This window comes from Rhinolophus sinicus, linkage group LG11, assembly GCF_036562045.2.
Source record: "Rhinolophus sinicus isolate RSC01 linkage group LG11, ASM3656204v1, whole genome shotgun sequence".
Classification (NCBI taxonomy): Eukaryota; Metazoa; Chordata; class Mammalia; order Chiroptera; family Rhinolophidae; genus Rhinolophus; species Rhinolophus sinicus.
In genome coordinates, this window is record NC_133760.1 from 66,609,080 (window position 1) to 66,624,524 (window position 15,445).

Sequence of the window (15,445 nt, forward strand, 5' to 3'; positions counted from 1 at the left end):
TGTGTCTCTTAATGTGAGAGAATCCCATGTAGTATGAACTCAAATCATACGTGGCCTCTGGCCAAGACCTGGTCTCCTCCTTGTCCCCTGGACATTCAGGTGAAGGGAAAGTGTGTGCTGTCCCAGGGAAAGCCACCACACACTGCCAGGCCACCCTTCGTCTGTTCCTTGCCATGCTCACAGGGATCCTGAGGTCAGCATGTGGGAATGCGCTTAGGTACCCCACTACGTTAGCTAGTGGTTGTGTGTGTCCCCTCCTTCTGTGGGGGTTTTGCTCTTCTTTTTCTGTGAACAGCTCTTTTGCAGACGGTCTTTTATTGTCTGCTCCTTCTGGAAGCAGGCCTCAAATAAACAAATAAGTACATAAATGAAATGTGTCCCAGTGGTTTTCGGGAGGTTGGACGTTAATGGAGTAGCATTACCATCCCCACAACGACCACCATCTCCCCCTCCCAGGGGGTGGCAGGGAACCATCATACTGTTATCTAGGCCTCTGGTGGCCTCAGCCAGCTGAAGCCACAAACTGCAAATGGCTGCTGAGTGTTGCCCGAGGCCTGCACAGGCTGGAAGGTCTGGAGCTGGCCTGTGTGATTTCAAAGTGGATAGCAAGTCTCCTGGACCTGAGACTTTGGAGCAGAGCAATGTTCTTTGAGGTCGTGGCTAACGCTGGATTTGGAGACACAGCTCTAGAGAAAAGTTTGAAATACATAGTTTTGTGACCAGTGTCTTCCCTACATTCACTGAAGTAGTCAGCCAGGTGGGGCCAAGGCCAGTCTCAGCCTTGGGCTCCCTCCCTGCACACTGGAAGTCACAGGGCCCATCCAGGATATCCACGTCCTGTCTCCTCACAGACAACAGAGGGTCAGCATGGCACTGACAGACTCAGTTCGAATCCCCGCTCCACCCCATCCTAGCTGAGTGACCAAAGCATTAAGCCTCCCTTTTCTTATCCATCGTGGGTATAATAACACTAGCTTCACACAGCGTAAAGCACCCACCCAATTCATGCCATTTCCCTCCTCCTGGGCTTTTAAATTAATTACAGTCCAGAAAGAAACTGTGTTCATTAACAAATGCCATTCACTTATTCAACAAACCTTTAATGAGTGTCTACTATGTGCCAGATGGTTACTGTTAACACCCGAGCCCTTGGACAACCAGAGATGGGGGCCTGAGTTTGCGGGTAGAGAATACGCACAGGGGCACACAGCCCATGTACAAATAAGGCATTTTGTGTCTGCATTTTCATGACGAACACAGAAGGTGGAGGGAATGTAAGAGTCTTCAGGAGGAATATCTTGGTCTTCTAACCTCAAGACTGAGGGCAATCTAAAGCAAGGTGTCCAGGGGTCTTCCAGGGAGGGTCAAAACCATGTCAAGAAAACAGTTCTCTAAATGTGGCTGAGCTAGAACTAGCTGGGACCCCTGAGGCCTAGGGCAGGTGGCTTGAGTGAGCTTCCACTGTGGCCCCAGGAGAATTAAGCAGGGCAGAGTGGACTCCTTGGATCCTGACAAGAACCGAGGTCGGATGAGCCTCTCAGGGACGAATGCTGGAGCCAGAGAGCCAAGAAACTAGGGTTCAAGCCTCAGCCCTGCCCATCACTGGCTGTGGGACTTGAACAAGTCACTTAACCTCCCAGTTTCCTCACAGGTGGAATGGGGCTGTCCTGAGCATCCATGAGATGAAGTATGTGAAAGCTCGTTGCAAACAGCAAAGCACCTTAGAGGGGCTGGGAGTGAGATGACCTGGGTCTGAACCTTCCTCCACCAAGCGCCCTCGGAGTGAACTTGGAAAATACACACTCCCGTCAAGGCCTCAGATCTTCCTATACCACCGAGATCTGAGGGGCAAATGAAAGTGTTCACGGGAGACTTTTGTAAACTGGGATCTATCGGCCTTCAGTCAAGGCTGTTTGCTTCCTTGGCCCATCCTTGGCCTGGACGCCCCAGGTTTCTGTGGTGGCTCCAAGGTACCCGAGCCCTTCCCTGTGGCATTTCACTTTAGATCATTTCCCTCGTAACCTTCTTCCCAGCTCCCCCAAACTTACCCATCGAGGCACACAAGCACATTAAAATGCTCAGCACCATTAGTCATCAAGGAAACACAAACTAAAACCACGAGATGAGCCACACACCCTGTATAGAATGCTAAAACGAAAAAGGCTGGCATGTCAAGGGCTGGCAAGGATGTAGAGCAACTGGAACCCTACAAATCAAACCCTACAAATCAGGGTGTCTTCCCACCCCAGAGAGCTGGTTGTTCAACATTTACCGGCACAGCTTCTGATGGAAACACATCCCAGAAACAGACTTGTACGTGAATTTATTCGCGATAGCCCCAAATCGGGAACAACCCAAATGTCAGTTGACTGGGGGATGGATAAGCAACTGGTAGCACATCCATACGATGACATATGACACAGCACCTCAAAAGGAGTGAGCTATTGATACACACAACAACCTGGATGAATCTCGAAGGCATTAGTGCTTAGCGAAAACAGCCAGATTCAGAAGGTTACATTCTCCATGACTGCATCTTTTTACGAAAGTCTAGAAAAGGCAAAACTACAGTAATCGAAAGCTGATTAGTAGTTGTCAGGGGTAGGAGACCTGGAGACAGGGTGAGGAGTGGGGTGGTGGGAAAAGGAGACTGACCTGGAAGGAGCATGAGGGCAATTTCAGGGGTGATGGACATATTTAATATCTTCATTGTGGTGGTGGTCACATGGGCGTATCTATTTGTCAAAGCTCATTTAACTGCACTCTTTAAGTGGATTAATTTGTGTGTGTGTAAATTTACCTCAACAAAGTTGTTCCAAACAAAACAAAACCAAAAACTTACCATTCTACGTCCCACTCCTTTAGGTCCTTCTGTCCGTTACCATATCGGGGGTGCCAAAAACATGTATACACATGACTCATATTCATCTTTTGGTATCGGTGTATATCGAATATTACGATTTTAATACAGTTTTTTTCCTTTCGTAAAACGTGTATCCATTTTCTTGGCACCCTCTGTGTGTGTGATCCTGATGGAATCACAGGGTGCTTGCCCCCGTACCAACCTTAGAGAAAACTCCTCAGCCTATCACTCTCTACAGGATAGGCCAACGGGCAAGTGATTTTGAAGCAGGAAATGTACCCCGAGTTACACCTCCTCCAAGGTAGGGCAAGGCCTGCTGGAGTCCGGGACGGCAAATCTGGGCAGAGGCTACTCTCTCATCCAAGTGCCACCCTCTCCAGTTTCTGTCCTCTGCCTGAAGACGTCCGGAACCCACGGATGCGGGTGGAGAAAAATTGTGTCTTTTCCTCCAACGGCTGGTGGACCTGAGAGGACGGGGGTCATTGAAGTTTACAAGAAAGACGATGGGAGGGAGGGACCAAAACCCTGTCATCCTTCACCGTGTACGCTTGCAGGGTTAGCATATGGCCGATAATAACCAGCTGCTCTCTGTTGGTTCCATATGGATTCAGAGAAAAATGGCCTTCATTGGTAGCAGGAAAGATTTAGGTGGGACACAATGATGAACTTCCTGGGAAGGCTCTTGAGAAAGCAGCCAGGAGCGTGCATACCCATGAGGGTGTATCTGTGCATGTGAGAGTGTGGTAGGTATAGCAGGATAAGAGAGCGCTTGGTATATATAATTCCTCTCTCTGGAGCGCTTTAAAAACTGGAAAGACAAACCCCACTCTGAAATGAGCCTGGGTCCCTCTGGGCAGGGGACAGAGAGATAGACTCAGGCCCTTTCTCTTGGTACCTTGGAGGGCAATTAGCTGGCTGGTCCATCAGGAAGACCCCCAAACCAGAAGTCTGTGGAGCCAGATGGGTACTTACTACCATGGCCTGACCCCCTCCCAGACGGCACTGTGCACTCTTCTCCCATTAGGGCAGAAGATACCATCCATCACCAGCCGGGATGGTGATGTCACAGCTGCCGGCCTCCAAGGGCACAGGAAGACTGTTCCAACCCCGCTGAGGTGCTAAATCATTTATGGGGCAGAAAGCCTGGGCGGCAGGAGATTTACTGCCGAGGAAACACTTTAGGGACTTGTGGAAATCAATTCTTCAAAGAGACCCCATCAGCGGGCAGGTGGCATAAGGCTGAAGCTTGGGTTTGTGAGGGGGACCCAATGAAGTGGGACCTGGGGGGCAACCTCCCAACTCCAAAACAGAGGAGGGGAGGAAGCGCAAGGCCCGCAGCCCAGGGAAGGTCCAAAGTGAAGGCAGATTCTCAGCACCCTGGGATGGGGAGGAGGGAGCCCAGCTAGCCAGCTCTGGCTCACCCATTCCTCTGGTCCTCCCTATGGGGTTTCCAAGCACATACCATGGGGGCTCTGCCAGTCAGTATGACAGAATGAGGAACATTGTTGGGACGGCTTCACTCAGCCTGCTGACTGTGTGATCTCAGACCACCCCACCCCACCCTACTGGAAGGGGAGTTTTCAGGCCAGCGTTGGTTTCTCTAAAACGGAAGTTGGAGCAAAACCCAGCATCTGTTCTCTTGTCTCAAAGAGAATGTGAGCTCCTGGAAGGCCTGGTCTGTTTGATGGCCTACAATTCCAGAACTTGACGGTTCAGTTCCTAGGGTACTCTATGCTAATTTAACCAGTGGGGGCATGCAACCCTCCAGAAGCAACCTGGGACTCCTGCCCCCACGCCATGTAGCACACAGTGGGACCTTCGTCTCTAGCACGGCTCTTCTGGTCCAAGTCCAGCCCAATGCATCGGCCTCCACTTCTGTGTCTACAGCAGACTTCCTCTGCGTGTCTGGGACAAGAAAAATGAAGGATGAAAGAAGAAAGGAACAGCGTTTTCATATCAGTTTGGAAAAGCAGACTCAGCTCTCGCATTTCCTTCTGGTTCTCTCTTCTTTAAGGGATGGGGAACCTGAAGCATAGAGGGAGAAGTGAATCCCTCAAAAGGGAAGTGGGGAGGCCTCCTGGAGTCATAGTGAGCCATTTGGGCCTCCCTTGGAATGACCTTGCTCCCTGGAATGACCTTGCTCCCTGCTAAAAGGGGTGAGGTAGCGCAGGCAGCTATGATGGAGAGAAAGAGACCGGGCAGATTCTGGCCCCTGTTCTGAGGCCTGGCGCTTCTTCAAAATAGCTCTCACTTGGGGAATCCTGGTTGTGACTGTATTTCTGCTCACATGTTCACTCAAACACATATTTATGGAGCACCTTCCAAGAGTCGGGCACAGGGATACAGCAGTGAACAAGACAGATGTGGCTCCTGGAGCCAGGACTTTATCTCATTCAGGACTCATGCTAAAGGCGTTGGCAGGTCATGTCTTCAGTCCGCCCCCCACCCCCAGGGTGCTGGGGGTGAGGGCTGACTACAGGGTGCTCGCAGCAGCTCCCGGTCCTTGACACAGGCTAACGGCTGCTTCCTACGTTAGGGATCCCTCTGCCTTTAGGGCAGGGCTCCCAGTTCTGTGCCAGCTGCATCCCCCCACCACCTTGGCTGTCCCTCCCTTGCTGCCATCACTTTCAGGAGGGCCAAGCAGAGCGGGTTCCCACAGCCCAGGAGAGCATGCTGGTGGAGCTTTGTGAAGAGCAGACTCCAGGAGAGATCAAAGAGTGTCAGGAATTCCTGATGGCCCCAGTCCTTCCATCCCCATCCAAACCTCTGGCCCTCCTCCTCCCACAGCCTCTCCTCTCTCCTCTGCTGCCTATTTCCCCCACCCCCACCCCCTGCATCTCCCAGGCAGGAGATGGGGCCCCAGCTCCCAATTTACAGCCAGGGACCCCAGATAACCCTCCTTCTAGGCGTCCCAGCAGTTGCTTTGCACCTACCCCTCAGGTTTGTCCCCAGGAAAATCTCTGCAGCTTCCGAGGTGCCCTCCTACCCTGGGCTAGAGATGTACTGACCTAGAAACTGGAACCCACCCAGAGGACAAGGGCAGTTCTGAGGCCTGAAGTTCCTTGGACCCCACTCCAGCGGGGCCCCACTCCTGGGCTTAGCATTTTTTTTTTTTTAATTCCCTCCTCCAAGAGTTCTGTCTGGACCCGCAGACTCAGCCCAATGGAAGAAACCCCAGGCAGGCATCCAGAACTGGGCTCTGCTGTCTGCTCTGGCTCCAGTTCGGGACCTAGGAGGGGGTCCCCTGATCCCTCCTGGGGAAAACAGAGTTGGATTAGACAAACCCTATAGCTCTGGGAGGGTCGAAGGGGAATGAGGACCCAAGGCCGACAGCAAGAGAGGACACTAGCGGAGACATGGAGGCTGAGAGGAACCCAAGCCCGGGGCCTGCAGGGCGCAGCGCTCGGAGGACGCGCCTGCTGAGAAGTGCTTACTGGCGCAAGGGGCTGCGCCGCGGAGGACGCCACTCGCTAGGAGCGAGGGAGGAAGGGACACGACGTCCCTGAACCGAACGCATGTCCTTATCCACAGCTGCCTGAGAGCAAGGAAAAGACCGTTCCACGCCTGTGCAGGAGGTGCGCGCCCTCATCCAAGAAAGGCAGACAACTTGACCCCCTCGAATCTGGGTGGCGACTGCAGGACTAAAAAGAACTGTCTCCTGAATAAGCACTTTGCTGTTTCCAAAGCGCTCGCAAACCATTTCATTGTTCGATTTTCTCCAACTGTCCTCTGACTTGGGTAAGCTCCCAATTTACAGGTGAAGAAACCGAGGCTCAGAAAGGTCAGGCAGGCTCCTGATAAAAACACGTGTTAAGTGATTTCAAGTACAGATTATTCTACCTTGAGACAATTAAGTCCTGACTCTCTGAAGCATCCCAAAATAGAAACAAGCGATTGCCTGGTTTGGGAACGGAATTATTCAGCTAAAATTCTGGTGTGGACACAGGAAGTGAACATGGCCCGTGGCCAAAACCAAATCTGGGTCACCGACCTTTGGATAATCTGCTGAAGGCTGCGGGGGCCTCCTCCGCCAACTGCAGACACGATGTCTGCTTAGAACCTGTGTTCCCATTCCCCGGCTGCCCGCACGCGGTGCCTCGTAGGCTGGCTCCACGTCAGGGTGCAGTGGAAACGGAGGGTCAGAGTCCGCGCGCCGGGCCCTACCAGGTGGGGATGGAGAAGCGAGGTTTCTAGCCCTGGAAGGGTCTCGGCGGAGCACTGTCCGGCAGGGCTCCTCTCCAGGGACCACGCGCCCGCTTTCGTCCCACATCCTCTAGAAGGAGGCACGGCGGGTGTTCTCAGTTTATCCTGCATTGGAGGAAACGGCGGCTGGACTCCATCTCACACCCTGAGCCCCCAACCAGTGCTCGGTTCCCTATCCCCGCCAGCCGCCTTCTCCACTGACTGGGGTCACGGATACCTCTGGGGTGGGCACTCAAGCCTCAGCTGCCGCCTGGACTAAACTCAGTCAAAGTGTCACCTGGTGGGGGAAGGTAAGGGACAATGCTACAAAAACGCACCGGCCGTGCACGCTTGCGTCTCTGCTCGGTTGCCCACGCTCTGAGCACGAGTTCTGGACGTGCGCCGGCCCGGAGCCGAGAATCCCGGGGCGCACCCCTCACCATTCGAGTCCAGCTCGGGTTACCAGCCCTCCTCGCCGTACTCGCCGTCTGTCGGGCTCGGGCTGCGTCATCCTCTCTGATTCGACTCCTCCAGCCTTCAGCAACCCGAATCAGATTTTTAAAAAAACCAATTCCTGCAGTTTTTTTTTAATTGAAAATGTAATACAAGCATATGGTAAACACGTACACTTCAAACCGTCCAAAAAGACATCCAACAAAAGAAAGTTTTCTGCTTTCTGCCCCCCCGCCCCCAGTTCTCCTACATGGAAGCCACCTCTGTTTGCTGCGTCTTGGGTCTCCGATGGGAGACCTTCTGCGCATAAAAATACTGACACCTAGACAACCCCCTTTACATTTTTATATACAAACAGAAGCCCGTGTGTCTGTTCTTTGCGTTTTCCACTTAACGTCCGGGATATTTTTCCAGGATATATAACGGCCACATGTATTTTCCCCACCCTTTTTAAGAGCTGGGTAGATTCCTGGGACAGGATGGCCTTTCATTTGTGTCCCTGTTTTTTTTCGTTCTTTGCCCCATCGTTCCCTACACTCCCGGCCCCCCCGCAGCTGGAGCCGAATCTCCGGGTTCCCAGTCCTTTGAGAAGGGTACAGAGACCGTGCCGCTGGGAGAAAAACGCACAGGCGCACAAACACGCCGTTTTTCGCAAAAAGTCGGGGGCTGTGGCCTGGACCAAGATCGAAAGACAGTGCTGCGGCTCCCCCAGCAGCCCTGAGCCCCCAGCACATGGTCGCGGCGGGGCGTGGGGTGGAGTGGCGGGGGCGAGACCTCGAGGGTCAGCACAGGGGCCAGAAATACGGTGGCGGGGGGCGGGCACCAGGAAGGCGTCACGTGGGCGGGGGTACAGGGTCCGTCGCAGTGAGAACGCAGGGTCTCTGGTTTGCAGAGAACTATGGGTCACGAGTTTGCTTCTTCTTTATCCTCCTGAGAGATGGGAGCCATTCTACCCATTTTATAAAGGGGGAAACCGAGGCTCTGAGAGGTGAAGTGAATCGCTGGAGAGCGCAAAGCAACTGGTAATTTGAGCACAGGAGGACCCGAACCCCGAGCTCTGTCTCACTGGGGAATGTTAGTTATCGCCGTGGTGAGGCCGAGAGCCGGGGTCAGCGCGGGGCCCCAAGCAGCCAGAGCAAAGCCGCTGGGGCTGATCTGTGGGGTGCGGGAGTCTGCAACCCAGACACCCCTCCCCTCAGCCCTGCTGCGTGAAATGGGAAGGGAAGGTAGACCAAGGGTTGACGACCTCTTCGTCCACCTTCAGGATAATGACCACTGCAGTGGAGAGTTAGGGGCAGGGGGCGGGAAAGAACTAAGATGGCCAGAGAGGCAAGCCGAGAAACAGTAGCCATGTCCGGGGACCGAACGAGGGGCTCTGAATCTTCTAGGTTGGAGCAGGCAAGGCGGTCCTTCCTAAAGGTTTAGGGATCTTTCCTAAGCCTGACCCGCGGGTCGACGAACCCCAAACTATGCGTCGCGACGCCAGACTCCGGGCAGAGTGGATGTTGGTGATGAAGCGGAAAGGGTCTCTTTAGGGGGAGCAAGGATGCGTCTGAGGGACAGACAGACCCGCGACCCGCGGAGGAAGGGCAGGATACAGGCGGACGTAGGGGGTGCAGGACAGGGCAGCAAAATGAGTACCTTAGGTCGTCCCTCGCCACCTCCTCCCCCCCCCGTCCCCCCCCTCCGGTTGGGCCTGGAGCCGAAAGGGATCTGGGATATCGGGTCCCCGGGGGCCGGCCCCTCACCATTCGAGTCCAGCTCGGGTTACCGGCCGGGCCTGCTCCCTAAAATATGTATGAGGCTTTTGCGGGTGCAGTTTCGCGACCCCTCCCGGAGTGGGATTGGGGGCGTCGGGGTGCGCGCGGAGCCACGGGGGAAGAAAGCAACGCTGGCTCCCGAGGCCGTCTCGACTTTCAGCAGCGCATTTAAGAAAAGGTGGAAACCGGATCTGCCTCGGCGGCGCCCCCGCCCCGCCAGCACCGACGGCCGGACCGTGCGGCCCGGTGGCTCGCTTTGCGCTGTGCGGTGTCTGGTTCTCAACAGCAGGTGAATGGACCCGGGCGGGGCGCGCCGGCCGCGGGGGGCGGGGCGCGCGCTATAAAGGGGGCGCGGCAGGCCGCGGGGGCCACTCGCAGCTTTGCAGTCCCCGGTGCACTGCGCCCCTACCACCCAGCATCCTACCACCCTCGGGGACCAGGTAGGGCATGTGTGGGGATGCAGCCAGGGAAGTTGAGGGCGAGCTGGCTGGGCGAGGGATGCGTGCGGGCCGGGGAGGGTTAATGTGAAACCCCCATTACCACCACTCCTTCGGCCTGTTGCGCCTCGTGCTTTGCTCAGGGTCTCCCCAGTCGGGGTCCTGGCGCACTGCGCCCCATATCTGGCTGCGCTGAGAGAGACCCCGACGCCCCGCGACTCGCCCAGCCAGCTCTCCGGGGCTGAGGGTCTAGCCTCCTCTGGCTGCAACATCCAGGGATGGAGCAGGCCCGCCTAGGAATCCGACCTATTGAAGAGTTCATATCCGCACCATCATTCTCCACGGGTTTCGGCTCGGCAGGGGCGGGGGACGCGAGAACTATAGATCCCCACCCCCAATCATCACTGCCTACTCCCTTCCTTCGCTTCAGCCCAGGACAGGGTGCTAACGGTCTTCAATCTTAATACAAGAGGCTTTTAGGTTTGGCGGGGGCATCGGTTAAGCATCCTCCTTTTTAGGGGCTTCTCAGCAGCCAGACCTACAGGGGTCGGTAGGGAGAATTAGGAGCTAAAAGGGAGGAGGACGGATTAACGTTTTATTTTAATCTGGTTTTGAACCGTGTTGCCGTCTGGGGCGGCCAGGCGGGGCTGGGACTGGGAAGGGCGCCCAAAGCAGCAGGGGGCGGGGGGCGCTCTGGTGCCTAGGATGCTGGGGAAGGAGGAAGAGGCCACCTCGATGCTGACAGCCTGGGTGTCTCCTAGACCGTGCCCCGCCCCTCGGAATGCTCCGGGTGGTATCGCAGCTAAGGACCGCTGAGAAGGATCTAATCCACGTCCGCGCCCCAGCCTTGGCCCGCCCCGCCCCCTCCCGGGGGAGCCACAGCCGCAGTGGGGGGAAAAACGGGGGATGGGAACGGGTCTGGGGGCGGTTCCCCTCCCCCTCTCCCTTCCCGGACAGGCAGCCTTTGTTCCCGGCGGCGGCAGTGGCCAGACACCTGTGAGGCCGCAAAGCTAGGCGAGCGTAGGTGGATGAGGACGTGGCGGGGACCCCTCGTCCCCACTCCAGCCCTGAGCTCCTGCGTCCGCGTTGGCACACTGAGACAACTCAGCCTTGTGCACCTTTCTGCGGGGAGCACTGCGGAGATCCGTCCAGTGGCCCCATAATGCGTCCCAGCTCCAAATGCACTTCCCCTCCCCCAGCCCAGGGTCAGATTTCCAAGCACGCTGCGCTACACACACCTCAGCTAGCTCCCGGCTTGGAGGGCGGTGGGATGGCAGGGCGTCGGGGCGCACCTCGGCCAGCGGCACCCTAACCTGAGGGCAGGAGGCAGGGACACGGCGCGGTCCGCGAGACCCCTTGGGACCGGACCAGGAGGGGTAGGGCGAGCAGGCGGGGCTCCCAGCGTCTCCGCAGTCCCAGCCGGGCGTGTCCTGCGCGGAGCACCAACCAGAGCCACATTCAAGGTGAATCATCCCGGACCCGCCCCCTGCCCCTCCCCCGCTTCTCAGCACCTGAGCCAATGGCGGGGCACGGGGGGCGGGCGGGGCTCAGGGGCGGTAAACCCTCCCAGAGTCATTATCCCTGCATTCCGTCGAGACTGCACCTCTGCGCCGGAACCCATGGGCCTCTCTCCGGCCGCGCCGTCCGGGGTGCCTCGCGCACCCTGTTCCTCGGGCTCCGGGCCCCTAGCCTCTCCTGCCCTACCCCGCCTGCCGGGCGGAGATGGCTCCTCCTCAGGTGGCGGAGCAGGGGCCTCCTCCAGCAAACCTGTCACCCGACACCCAGGAAGCGCGCGGCCCCATCCCGGCTCCTCTTTGTTCCCCCGCTGGGCTCAGTGCTCGGGCGCCGCCTCCTCCCGCGTCGCGCTGTGGAGGTTCAGGGCGCCGCCCTCTCCCTGGCCCCGGGACGACTCAGGTTCCGTCCATCCGGCCCCCTCCGAACCAGGGCCCTTTTTGCCTTGTTTCTCCCGTGTGGACTTCGCGCGGAGCTGGGAGGCGGCAGTGCGCCCAGCCCCGAGCCGGCGCAGGTGAGTGTCCGGGGCAGGGCCGGGTCAAGCCAGCGCCGAGCAGGGAAGAGAAGGTGGAGGCGGGTGCCCCGGGCAAGCCGTGCTAGAACCAGAGTTGCGGGCGGGCGGATACCCGGCGCGACCGGCCTTCGGGGATGACGCGGCAGTGCAGCCTCCCCGCTCTCCCGCGCCTTCTGGCGGAGGCGCCCACGAGGCCTGAGGTCCTGGGCCCCCCAGGGCTGTGCCCCGGGCCGCAGCGCGGTTTGAGTGCGGATTGTGTTTGGTGAGATGCGGCGTGGGCCCTAGCATCTCCCTGGAGAATCGAGCGGGGGTCGCGCCGGCGTTTCGCCGCCCTGGTGGGCTCAGGGGGAAGCGCAAGTCTGCGAGGCAGGCGGCGACTTGGGGTGGGCAGAGTTCCTGCTTGAAGAGCTAGCTGATAGCTCAAGACCCCTCTCATGGCTTCACCGCAGGTCGTTACCGCGTCTGTGGCCCCCGGGCAACCCCGCCCAGTCTCGGGGCGGGAGAGGGGGGAAGCAGCTCTCAGACCCCCAGATCTTCTCCGCTTCGGCGCCACCCATACTAGATCCTGGGAGCGCCCCCACTATCCCTGTTAGCGCCAGCGAGTACCGTGTCCCCCTGGGGTCGGCGGCTGGACGGCGCGCCTCCGGCGCCTCACTGGTGCGCACATCCTAGGAACTGGGCTGTGAGGGTGCCGCCCGGGCGTCAGGAATCACTTGATTCCGCGGAGCCCTCCAGGCTGAGCCATTCGCTTTCCCTTCCCCCAGCCCCTGGCATCCCTACACTGCGAATAGACAGACGCACCCGCCGGGGGTTGGGGGCGCTAATACTGGCTCAGAGCGATTAGGAGCCGGGAGCCGGTGGTGTCCTAATCAACCTCCCCACCCCCATCGGTTAGGTGAGGACCGAGATCCCTGCGTTCTGCCGGGCTTCGCAAATCTCTTGAGGATTAAAAGCCCGATTTTCCTCCTGGAGGCCAGGTGGCGGATGTCTGCGCTACACCCTTGGTCCTCTGGCGGTGTCACTGGGCTCCACCAGGTGTGCACCACACTCTGCCCGTCCCTCAGTGAGTCCGACGGGCACCAGGTCGGCACGAGCCAAGGCTGAGCCTTCCAAGAAATCTGTCCTGACCGTGGACTGAGCGCACTCGAAGGTGGCCCCACGCCCAGCTCTCAGCCGCGACGAGCCAGCGCATTCCCCGCCAGGCTCTTGGCTCAAATCCTGGCCGCCCAGCTACAGCCTCCGCGGCTTGTTTCTTTACGGCTCATGGCCGCCCTTTTATGCACTCGAGGCCCTGACCCTGCTCCTGGGAGGGGAAAGGAGGGGCGCGCCTTATGCAAAGAAGAAAAAAATTCCGGGTACCATTCTCACTTGTGAGGATTTCGTTCATTTTTGTCCCCCGAAGAGGCGGGTTAACGGGGCCCAGTGGCTCTTGTCGTGAGCCCACACAGATCCAGTTACCGTATTAATGGTGGGTGTGCTGGTGACCTTGTCAAAAACAGCTTTGGGCCCCTCCCCTGGGACCTCATGGGGAGACAGAGCTTCAGGCTCTGCGCCCAGAGCAGGTCTGAGGGCCCCAACCAACCCCAGCCTCCAGCCCCTTGGTCTTCGGGGACATTCGAAGGATGCCAGAGGAACCAGGACCCTGCCGGCCGTGGGTGGCGCAATTCGAATCCTAGACCCCGGAATCGTTGTGTAGATGTCAAATGGAGAGCCTGGGGCCCGTGATGGTGATAGACCGTGGATCTCAAAGTACTACAGCCTCATGTCCTAGTGACCCACCTCTAGAGACCCCCCTACCCCAGCCCTGGAAGGGAGCACGCACAGGACCTGCCCCGTGTGCCTGAGTGCCTGCGCGGAGGGAGGGAAACAGGAAGCGTGACTCAGAGGTGTCTGAAGGTGGTCCTAGCGAAGTTTAGAAGGGGCGTCAGCAGAGACCCTGTAGGGCGTGTAGGATACACACACACACAGCGTGAGACCCTCCAGTACTCTGGATCCTTTGGTGGCACTGTCAGCAGCCTCCCCTCTGTAGCGCGCACCAGTTCCCGTGTTCTTTTCTTTGCTTGGAGCTCGCTCCCATCGGCGTGGGGGACAGGGACCTGCTCTGGGTCCTTATCGTCGTCTTCCCACTCCCAGAAGTGGATTTTTGTACCTTTGGATCTCAAGGTCAGGGCCATGCCCCCCGCCCCCACCAGAGCAGACAGAGGAGGTTGCTCTGAAGACTCGCCTTGAACCCTAGGCCTCATTTTTCCATTTTGACCTTTCAAATGAGGCTTTTGCTGCTTATGCCCTCCCAGCTCCCCTTGCCCCTCAGTTTGGGAGAGCCGGGAGTCCCAGCTTCCGTAAGGCCCAGGGCCGAGCCACACTAACGGAGATCGAAGAGGTGCTGCAGGGTTCTGGAGCGAACCCTGGCCGGCGCGGCGGGTATGGCGCCGCCCTGGCACTGCGGCACCGGGTCCTGCCGCATTCGCGTTCGCAGGGGTGAGGCAGGCGCAGGGGAGGGAGGAGCCTCGCCCAGCTTTGAGAGGAGTACTGGAGGCTGGAAGGGGATTTGGCCTTGTAAGCTATTCTCTGCGCACCCTCCCAAATCAATTGCTAAGATGAGGAAAATAGAGACCAAGTGTTCTAACAGAGATGCCACGATTAGTCAGAAGGAGCACCCAAACCCAAGCCCCTGGCGCCTTCTCAGGGCTCTTTACCTGTGGTCCCTTTGATTTCCAGGACTGGGAAGAGCAGAATGTGTAACTACAGGCCTCTGTTCTCAGGCACCCCTCTGCTCCTTGGGTGCGTGTTGCCAGGCTAGTGCCATGTTGCTCCCCCGCCCCCTAAAAAGAAAAAGAAATTTAGGGTTGTGCTTATATCCCAGTGAGACGTCCCAGTGCTGAGAGTGGTGGCTTTGGGAAGACTTCCCAGACGTTTCTCAAGGAGGATCTTCGTCCCCAGAGCAGAATTGCCTGGGTACCTATTGAAATGCAGATTTTGGGGTGGGCCCATAAATCTGCATTTCAACGATCCCTTGGATAAGTCTGAGGGTTACAGCCTGAGCTCTGCGGATGTCTAACTACCTCCACTGGACCTACAGTCTGCTAACGCTCCCACCACCCAGACTGGGAGATACCGTATCCCTTCTTTCCTTTGTAGTGGGGGAAACTGAGGCAGAAGGCCAGGGATTGACCGTGCTGGGTTGGCCTCTGGAAGACCAGAGCCTAGCAGTGGGCGTGTACTGAAGCAGGACAGGAGACCCTGGGGGGTTTGCGGGGAAGGTGGTGCATTGAGCAGTGGTTTGGGCCATGTGGGCACTTGTGATGACAGCAGAGTGGGGTGTGGATTTGACAGGTGCTGGAGCAGCAGAGAGAAGCATCGCCAAAGGGTTTTCATAATGTCTGCGCCTGGGGGGGGGCTCTCTGATCCTTTCAGGGTGCTTTTCTAGCCACCCTCTGCCTCCTCCCCCCGTTGGCCTAGAGTAGGGCGAGACTGCTGCTCTTTAGAGTCACCAGCCCTCCTGCCCTGGACGCCAGCTCCCCCGAGACCGACCCTCTCCCTCCCACTCTCTCTTCCTCTCCTTCCTTCCTTCCCCAGGGCGCTTGGCACCAGAGGCAGGAGCCACAGTGACTTCTCCCGAGGCAGCCGCTCTGGCAACCACTGATGCAACCTTTCCCGGCCCCTCCCTGCCTCTGCTTTCCTCTGCAGTCCCCTCAGAGCCGGCCACAGCCGCTCCCCTGGCTGG

At 57.8% G+C, this 15,445-nt stretch overlaps 1 long non-coding RNA gene across 1 annotated transcript; it reads right to left on the minus strand.

Annotated features, from left to right (window-relative positions):
- Positions 1–1,079: 1,079 nt before the first annotated feature.
- Positions 1,080–12,051, minus strand: LOC109458034 (uncharacterized). Its single transcript, XR_002139136.2, has 3 exons — positions 10,934–12,051; positions 7,384–7,619; positions 1,080–4,768 (listed from the first exon to the last, which is right to left on the minus strand). It is a non-coding gene; the product is annotated as an uncharacterized LOC109458034 (long non-coding RNA).
- Positions 12,052–15,445: the final 3,394 nt, after the last annotated feature.